The sequence below is a fragment of the Nyctereutes procyonoides genome, unplaced genomic scaffold (assembly GCF_905146905.1).
Source record: "Nyctereutes procyonoides isolate TBG_1078 unplaced genomic scaffold, NYPRO_anot_genome, whole genome shotgun sequence".
NCBI classification, from domain to species: Eukaryota; Metazoa; Chordata; class Mammalia; order Carnivora; family Canidae; genus Nyctereutes; species Nyctereutes procyonoides.
The window spans coordinates 2067533-2075671 of NW_026575046.1; positions in this window are offsets into that span (position 1 = coordinate 2067533).

Here is an 8139-nt window from a genome sequence, read left to right on the forward strand (position 1 = left end):
ATTACGTGTACAAAATTAGATACAAGTTCTCTTGGAAAGACCCATGCTAGCGAGGAGCCAGGAAGCTTTGCTTCCTTGGCTTCGGGGTAAATTCGCCTCTGGTCCCTCCTGTTAGCTTGTAATATCTCGGAGAGCCGGGAGTTTATATCTTGGTTACTGCTCTATCCCCAGCACTTCAAAGGCGTGTCGTACCTAGTTTTGGAATGAATCAAGGAACATGCGTGCCCCACGCACACTTCTTTCAAGGCCCATTATGGCTTTCCTCATGGCAAACACACATTGCTGCTGTTATCAGTAACAGGGCACAGTGGCCTCGTATTATTTTTATTGTTCTATTTGAGTTCCTCTATTTGTTTTGCTATGCTTTTAGCCAAAGTAGTTGTATCGTAATAAGAACTGCATTTTTCTGTCTAAAGTGCCAGCCAGCAGGGCACCTCTCATGGTCTTACTCCCAGGTGAGTAGCCCTGAAAGATGGGGCAAGATCATATTTTACTTCTCCTTTTGGGGATTTTATGGGTATTTGTATTTATTTTGTGTTTCATTTTATTTTCTGATTTTCTTAATTTACTTTTTCTCAAAGAGCAAATATTGATTTTCGTAATAAAAATTAAAATAAGTTCTTAAATCAATTAAGCTCAAGTCTCATAGTGTGCCTGACGCCTATCATCATTTTGAAGAATACCTTTGCCGTGTGAAAATCTTGTTCACATTTCTTAACCATTTTATCCTAATTTTTGTCTTCAAAGTGGAGGCGGCTTATTTTATACTACAGGCAGATATCTTCTGCAATTTGGAGTGTTTCTCAATGCCTCGTTCTAAGATCTGCATTTTGTAAATATGAGTTATGCTTCTTGTTCCGTTGAAACATCTTGAGATTACATGTGAAAAATAGTATTGCTCTTACCAGTCTGAGTTTGGGCCCACAGCCATCCTTATTCTATTTCTTTTCAGAAAGCCCTACATTTTAAAGGCTTACATTTTACCAGTCTCGGTATATTTGATCTCCAGTAATTAACTGTATAGCATCTGGGACAATTACACATCTGTTATAAATGTGGAAGCTGATTGAAAGAAATGACTAGGTGACTTCCCCTTGTGGGACACCGGCTAGAATGAAAATATAGAAACAGACTTCGGGGATTAAAGGTAGCCAATTTTAGTACTGTCTTTTCTTATTAACATCACTCAGAATGTTGCTGGCTAACTCTACTCATTCCAGCACCGTAAACTCACGCTGGTATCAGCCCAAGAAGAATATAATTAAGAAGAAAATTTACTGTCTCCCAAATAAATAAACGAGAAAAATCCTATGCTTGCCTCTACGTTAAACAGAAGTTACTTTGAGACTATTTGATTTGAATTATCCATATTGGAGTACTCCATTAGTCTTGACCATCAACAGTTTGTCTGTAGAAATTCTGGAGCCAAAAGAGGGTATATGAAAAAGTATAATCAATATTTGTTGGGAAAATGATAATGGAGGGATGTGAAAGTCACTTCCTATCACCCAGACAACAGTTTTCAAACATCAATTGAACAGAATCAGATGCCTGTGAACCAGACCTTGTTTACATGCAATATTTTTGATGAGTCTTTAGGAATTATTCGAGAATGAGTAATTTGGAATTCTATATGACCTGGCATGATGGGACTGGGTCTTCAGGGAGCATCAGGAGTTCAGTATTGTGGAAGGAGTGCAACAGAGAGAGAGCACTACACCAGAGGTTAAAATTGCACATTTGTGGGCCCCTGGGTGGCTGGCTCAGTGGTTGAACGTTGGCCTTCAGCTCAGGGCGTGATCTCGGGGTCCTGGGATCTAGTCTCACCTCGGGCTCCCTGCATGGAGCCTCCTTCTCCCTCTTCCTGTGTCTCTGCCTCTCTCTGTGTGTCTCATGAATAAATAAATATATTTTTAAGAAGCATAATATTTTGTTTTCTTTTTTTAAAATATGAATCTTTTAGCAATGATAATGTAGTGGGTGGTTCTTAAACCTTAAAGTGCATCAAAATAGTCTAGAGGATTTGTTGTTAAAACAGATTCCCTGCCTTTCCTCAGCCTCACAAGACTGAGGATGACTAGGGACAGATAATTTGCATTTCTTTTTTTTTTTTTGATAATTTGCATTTCTACCAAGATTTCTGATACCGATGGCTTAGAAACCACAATTTGAGAACAACTGGCAGGCATAGGATATTGATGGGCTAAAAATCACTCCGACGTGTAGTTTAAAGGTTATAAATCTACCAGATTTATTATTTACATGCCTTTGTGCAAAAAGTAAGGAGAGACAAATCTTCAGCTTTTCTGCTAATGAAATGAAAAGGCTATTCTTATAGTTTCTGATATTGTAGAATTTGATTTAAATATGGTAAACCATGACTACTAATCAGCAGAAATAAAGACCCGTAGGGTTTAGAATGTAGCTTCCATGCATCCTTCATCCAGTTACCCTCACAGTAATATCCTGCATACTATAGACAACCTCAAAACTCAAAAATTGACGTTAGTCTAGTTAAAGAAAAACCTTGCTCAGGTCTCACTAGCTTTACATACACGCAGTTGTGTGTATATGAAGCTCTATGTGACTTTATCACATGTATGGATTTCTGTAACCACTACCACGACCAAGAAACAGAACAGTCCTACCATCACAAAGATTTCTTTACCTCTTTATTTCTTTATGTTCCTTAAAGCAACATCCACCTTCCTTGCCCCTGTCCTTAAACCCTTAAGCCATTTATTTTTTGGTAATGTGCAGTAATGTGTCTTGATCTTCAGAGCTTACATCCTTCCTGTACTGGCTAGGATAAAACTCAGAGCTCTAAGATTTGGAAGAGCCATAGCCGCCCTGGCCATTAGATTTGCATTGAACAGGTTTCAGTGCCACTAAAGGTAAAGCGAATGTCCTGGTTGGTATATGATGGATCTTTGTTTCCGCAGCACCATAGGGGGGTGGTGATTGCTAAATGTAGGGCATGCATCTCCATATTTTTCCAACTGATAGGGAAAGAGTTAACTCCAGTTCTGAAAGTTCTGGCCAGTGCTTAGAATTTCTAAGAAGGTTTTGCTTTCAGCTCTCCTACACGCATCTGAAGTATTCCAGATAAAAGGCACCAGAAAACTCCATAAGTCTTCTGTGTCAGGTGGTTGTGATTAGAGGAAAATGCCTGCCAGCTGTGTCCACACTGTTAGGAGCGCCGATGGGCTGTCACCATTGGCCTGGCACTAAAGTGAGAAGTGAGTTATTGGTGTCTGAGTCTTCAAGAAAATTTAGATCTTAAGAGTAAGAAGTTGTAAATGGCTGGGCCAATGTTTTCACAAAAGGAGAGGTGTGGCCTGGGGCAAGAGGATTGGCTGTTGACAGTGGGGACTTGATCTGGGCTCTTTCAGAGGGGAGCAGTGATATTTGCAGACGAGAGCTCTGGTCTAAGCCCAGTCACTGAGCACAGGGGTGACACAGCACTGTGAGTTGACTCCTTGGCACAGTGTCTTAGGGTTTGCAGAGGTGTCTCGGATATTTGGGGTCTCAATAGAAAGCAATGGACTATAGTTCTGTCTATTTTTGTTGTTGTTTAAAGATTTTATTTACTTATTCATGAGAGACCCACAGAGAGAGAGGCAGAGACACAGGCAGAGGGAGAAGCAGGCTCCATGCAGGGAGCCTGACGTGGGACTCGATCCTGGGACCCCGCGGTCACGCCCTGAGCAGAAGGCAGACTCTCAACCCCTGAGCCACCCAGGCGTCCCTGGCTATTTGTTTTTTACATGTTTACAATCTCCCTCCCCCCACCCACCTATTGATACTATAATGGCTTAGTATTAACCCAACTGGACAAACCCTGGCAGGCAAAAAGAACAAGTAAACTTTTCATCCTTTTCCTGGTCATTGTTTGGGGGCTTGATATTTCTTAAATACAAAATGAAAATCTGCATATCGATTTTCCTTTTGTTTCCTGTTTCCACCTACTATGGGTGGTTCTCAACATTTCATGTGCCTAAGAATGATGGCACAGGGTTTGAGGCATAAAACCTGCATGCTATCCTTTATTGACAGTCGAAGAAATGTTCAACGGTCTTTTTTTTTTTTTTTTTAAACTTAGGATTTTTATTTTGCTCTTTAGGAACCAAAGCCCTGCCTACGATGAAGCTCCATTTACATATTTTCATGCATTATTTCTTGTGACTGTCACAACCATCTCATGAAGCAGAAAAGGCAGATATGATCTCCATTTTGAGGCTGGGTAAATGAGACCAAGGGCTTACATACACAGGGAGATAATCTTCTGAAATGTTATCTATTAATCATACGCATACAAAGTCTTCTGTCCTTCTTTGTGTGTGACCCTTCCCGTGACCAAGGAGGCTTCACTTTGCAAAGAGTTGAGTTGTGACTGTTGTGCCAGGAATGTGAGAGAACCAGTCAGTGTCTAGAAGAACTTCGTGTTGCTGGGAGAAGAAATGCTCTTGAGAATCAAAAGGATTCACCCCAGAGGGTGGCAAGATAGAGAGTTTGTCATAATAACCAGTGGGAAAGGGAATAGAAGAAATCTAGACTTTGACTCGTTAGGAGTCTAGGTGAGAGAGTCTTGGCTTCTTGGGTGTCGGAAAGAGTTTGACGGCATTTGGCTTTGCCAAAGATCTGTGGGTCTTTGGGTGTGTGGACCGTACCTGGTGGTATGGAGAGTGCGTGCATGGAAACCCAGCCGATGACTGTAGGTGCCCTGTGGCCCTCCAAGGAAGGCCTGCATTGACCTTAAAAATAAAAGATCAAGTTATTTTACTAACACGATGAGTTTATTAGGGAAGAGCAGAGGAATTGCAATTTGGGACAAGCCAACCGGCGAGTCATGGGCAAGTCCAAGGGGACAAAGGCAAGAGCAGCTTTTGTCAGGCTTCAGGAGGAAATCGGGGAGGGTTGTTTGGAAAAGTCCATTGGAGAAGAACAAGAGTTTGAGGTTGTGGCGGTTTCTCATTGGCTGCAGGCGGTGGTTAGTGCCCTGTCGCTGGGGCAGGAGGAGATCTTCCCTCTTCTTACCAGCAGGAGATAAAATTCCTAAGTGAACCGAGTCCTCCCTCTGCAAGATAAGAATTGCCCTCCCTCTTCCCTCTGGTTCTGCAGGCCGCACCTGGTGGTGCTTGTGTGAGAGCTCCCCCTTCAGGGCTTCCCGGCTCTGTTGTCAACGGGTTTCCTTTTCTCGTTTTCACACCTGAGCTTCAGCTGTGCTAAGGACCCGCCCGGCTCCTCTTGGTGGCGGCCTGCGTGACCCCTCCAACAGACTGGCTGGTGGCTTGTGTTCTCCTACGTTTCTGAATATCCCATCCCAAACGTCTTTTATGGACTCTTCCCTTTCCAGTGGCCGGGTCACTTGGTAGCTGTCCCTGTCATTTATGGAGGGATGTGATATAGAATGAAGGAAACCCTCTCGTGCTAGTATCTCGGTGCAGCTGGATGGAGATGAGAGCCTTCACTTTTGCCAGGGGTGGAGGAAGCAGTTAAACTCGCCTTTCATCTCTGTAGCTCTCCTCTTCTTTCTCTATATCAGCTTTCCTCAATCTGCTGAATATCATCCAAATAATGAAGTGCATGAAGGACTGTGAAGAAGGACTAGGACTCACATGCAGGCCACGGAAGACATTTATATTAATATTTCAGAGACTCAGACTGCCTTAAAAGAATCGTTGATTTCCTTAACATGGTGGCCAACAAAAAGCACAGGGTTCCCTCAGCTCAGAAAAATGCAAATCGTCTCAGCCCCTATGCAAGAGATTTCAAAACACGGAATTGATTCTTCTTCTTCTTTTCGATGTAGTCCATACAACTCACATCTGTCTAAACATACACTATTTTAGCTCATTAATATTTATCCCTCGCCTACAAGCATTTCCATTCTTCAAGGAACGTTTATTGATCTTTGCCGAGACTAAGCACTGAAGGCACAAAGATGAATAATGGATGGTTAAAGAACTCGAGGAGATCAGATTCTAGTAGCATATAAAAGATAAATTACATATACATGGCAGCAAGCATTAAGATAGAGCTATGACAAGGGACTACACTATAGGCATCGGAGAATGGAGCGGCTGCCCCTGCTTGCCATTTGGGATGGCACATGAACAATGAGTGAAAGACTGCAAGGTAGAGAAAGGGGAGACAGGAGAAGGAAATGTTCCGGCAAAGGGAGAGGAAAGATAGAGAGCTGTAGCCTAGGTTGTTGGGCTGTAATGACAGATCAACCCAGGGAGGGAAGATTGACTGAAAGAGATGCTCTTGGGCTCTCAGAACCGAGCTATAAGTGGGCTTCGAGCTGGTGGTGAACCTGGAAGACCCTTATCATGTCACCCCCGCCTACCTGTTACGTCTCCATGGGCCACAGCTCTCCTCCAACGCAGGAACCTCCCGATCCCTTAAGCCTACCATGAGCCTTCTCACCTTGGAGCCTTCGTGCATGCTGCTTTTCTGTCTGAAATATCCTTCTCTCTCACCTGACTCTCTCTTCTGCTCTTTGTCCAAACATCTGTCTTTTGGAAGTCTGCCCCTTCTCATCTCTCGGTTCCGTTTAATTTCCGAAAGATCTTCCTTGCCCCTCTGACCAACCTAAAAGTGTAGGTTTCCTTTTGCTACTCTCTCCCCTTTTAATTTTTCTCGTGACGTTTATCTCAATTTAGAAGTACATACATGATCATTTGTACTGTACAAAATCTATAACTGTTTCTGTTGCCCTGGTTTTTATTCTCCTCTTTGACTTAAGATACGCCGCCACATTCCCAGAATAGTCTCCCTTCTCCACCATGGATTTCAAAATACTGTCATTCCCTCCAGATCCTGATGCCCAGAGGAGAAATCAGGCTGGAGCATGAAATTTAGGACTATCTTTATGAAGATAAAAATTTAAATCCAAGAGAAGTGAAGGGATCACCTAGGAAAATATAAGTGGCAAGAGCTTGAATCATGTAGGCTTCTGAGAGCTTCTGATCTGATTTCCCTGGAATGTTACCTCTGTGTTGTATCAGATTCACTGCTTGGAAGTAAACTTACTAAATTCCATTCTTTGGTTCTAAGGTCTTCTTTTCTTTTCATTCCCTCTGCATTCTCTCCCACATGCTTCAGGGCATGGCGTGTGAGGCTCTAGCTTCCTCCGGGAACACATCCCTCCTGGTCCCAGCCCTCCTGGGCAGCTTTCACTAGGGCTGGTGCTCTCCAGGAAGCCCTGGGCTAGGCCACTGGCAGTGGCAACATCATTATACCACCTGTAGGTCCTTCCTGGAGGGATGCTGGCCGTTGCTAATCTTAGGCATGCCTCCCCTTTTCCCAATTGACCTTGAAGCTCGTGCAAACAGTAACTGCAAGGCAAATTCCTGTTGTGGAACTTCTTGGCATTATCTCCATTTTCCTCACTAGACCTGAACTGGTAGAGTGATACAGCAGAAAGAGCTCTGTATGTAGCAAAGGAAGAACTTAAAAACAATTCCAACTTTGCTGTTTATGAGCTATGTCTTTGAGCAACTAATTTCACCCCTCCGACACTTACTTTTTTTTTCTTTTTTAATATGGAGCTTCCTGTCTCATGAGGTTAACGTGTGAATTAAATATAATGGATTCAAGAATGCTTTGTCAAGTGCTAAGTACATATACAGCTCGATACTCTCCTTTGGCATTCGTGTTATTTATCTTTTTTGCGACTTCGCCTCTTATCTTCATAAACAGATCAACAACTTCATAAGGGCACAGATCTTATCTTGCATTTCTTTGTATAACCTCTCAGTGACTTACACATTATTGTTGCTCAATGTGTAATGGTTGTTCAACAAATGTGTGTTGGTGATCTGCCTGGAACAGGTGATGATGTTTTCTAACAAATACAGCCCCTATATTTTCAAATGTGTCCCAAAGAAAACATTTTACTCTTGTATCTATACACAGTTAGATTTGGAAATTTGAAACAACATCCTAAGGACGAGGCTTTAACTTCAGCCACTTGTGTGACTTGAGATAAGACACAAGGAGAGATGAAAAGCATCCTGACCATGGGGGAAGGATATTTTCGGGAACCCTCTGAAGATTTCTTCTTTATGATTTTGAAGTTGTGAAAAAAATGTAGAATTCCTTCTTTGACAGTCATAGCAAAAGGCATTAGCC